This window comes from Ostrinia nubilalis, chromosome 16, assembly GCF_963855985.1.
Source record: "Ostrinia nubilalis chromosome 16, ilOstNubi1.1, whole genome shotgun sequence".
Lineage (NCBI taxonomy): Eukaryota > Metazoa > Arthropoda > Insecta > Lepidoptera > Crambidae > Ostrinia > Ostrinia nubilalis.
Genome location: NC_087103.1, coordinates 9237471 through 9239317, shown reverse-complemented (window position 1 = coordinate 9239317; position 1847 = coordinate 9237471). Strand labels below are relative to the sequence as shown.

General features: G+C 33.4%; 1 long non-coding RNA gene across 1 annotated transcript; it reads right to left on the bottom strand.

The window, feature by feature from the left end:
• Window positions 1–274: 274 nt before the first annotated feature.
• On the bottom strand, window positions 275–1384 carry LOC135079132 (uncharacterized). Its single transcript, XR_010258742.1, has 2 exons — window positions 780–1384; window positions 275–493 (listed from the first exon to the last, which is right to left on the bottom strand). It is a non-coding gene; the product is annotated as an uncharacterized LOC135079132 (long non-coding RNA).
• Between the last annotated feature and the right edge of the window lie 463 nt (window positions 1385–1847).

Genomic DNA, 1847 nt, shown 5'->3' with positions numbered 1-1847 from the left:
GACAGGATGATAATCTTGTACAATTTATTCCATTATAATAAATTCATCATCATCTCAGCCATAGGACGTCCACTGCTGAACTTAGGCCTCCCCCAATGCTTTCCATGTTGCCCGATGGGGCAGCAAGGTTCTGGGGTGGAGGCCGGGTACCGGAATACGCAGCGTGGGACGTCCACCCACAAGGTGGACCGACGACATCATAATAGTAGCAGAAAGGCGCTGGACGCAGGCAATAAATTCATTATTGCAGTGTAATTTCAAAATAATTCAACCATTATTTACAAAATCTTTATTTGGAAAACTTTTGTTTTACAATAGCTATTTATAATTTCAAATACAAACAGAATTCCATGAATTGGTTAGCCTAGCCAGTACCCTTGAAGTTTTTCTTGCTGATTGTTATTGTAAATTTTCATGATAGTGAGCAAGACTTGATTATGTCTGCTTTAGAATGAAATAATCACTCATAATCCCACACTTCTTCATCCACTGTCTGAAAAAAGAAAGAATATTATTTAAACACAATTATAAATATTACAATTACATAAACAGTTCATAAATAGAAACATTTACTTAATCCTATTTGTATTTTACGTTTACATACAAAATATTGATCACAGTATTATTACACGGTGAAAGAACTATGTGAAATAAATATAGGAAAGAAGGTGAAAGCTTATTTGTAGGAATAAAGATATTTTTCCTTTTCTCCAGTGCTGTTACTTATGAAAATCAAGATCTGCGGAGTATAGCTAATATTTTAGACTTTAGGTACTTACTTTGCTACTTATGAGTGTAACTTTATTTCTCAAATCTCAATAAACTTTCTGACTGCTTCATGTAAGTTGAATAATTACTGTAAACCTCGCATTATGGGGTAGGTAGTGGAGTTCGGTTATTCTGTTAATTTTGAAGACTTCATTCTTTAATACTATCGGTATGATTAGGAATTCTTCATTGTTTTTCTTTAACTTGGTTATCTCTTCGTTTGATATTTTCCGTACTTTAGAAATATTAAAAATAAGACTGGAAACATAAAAATACAATTTTAAAAACACAAATACAATCAAGCAGTCATGTAATGTCAACAAAATTGACATAACTTTTTTTTAATGACGTTCTCACTGCTTTAAGATATGTGTTTTTAGCCGAATTAGTAGCAGAAATGAACGAGATTGAACGAATGAGCTAAAATATTTCAAGGTTGGCCAACATAATAACGCAATTTTTTCTTAATATGGCAACAATTCGGTTATCACGCGATAGCGGTCGATAGACTTTTCTATCGATGGTCCCATGTTAGGGAAAATGATAAAATTATCTACGTGATCGAAAATTGTCTTATCATATCATGTCATTGTCGATGCGCGCATCTTAGGCCTACTGGTCAGGCTATATATCGTTTATTCCTACTTGCAAACCACTTGGTTAGTACACAATGAATTGATGAATTTGTTTTCGGAATAATTTAACTTTGAATCACTTGAATATGCAGTTTAAATAGACTGCGAAACTGCGTATTCACTGTATGTGGAATACTCGTACCTACTCGTATATTGTCACCTTATTTATTTTAATTTTATTTCTTTCATTCGGTGCCTTAAAGTTCCAAAAGATGTGGGTAGGGATATTTTTGGAACTTTGTAAAGAATTTTGTATGTCGATTGTATTCTTAAAACAATTTATATCTTAAAAAAATATACCAACCGAATAGAGAACCTCCTCCTTTTGTTGAAGTCGGTTAAAAATAGCTCTAGATGTGCGTCTTTCAGATAGCCAAAATGGGTTTTCACTCTAATAGATCCCTCGTAAATGCCCCTAGGGGTCGATATAAGCTGTTTTGGTTA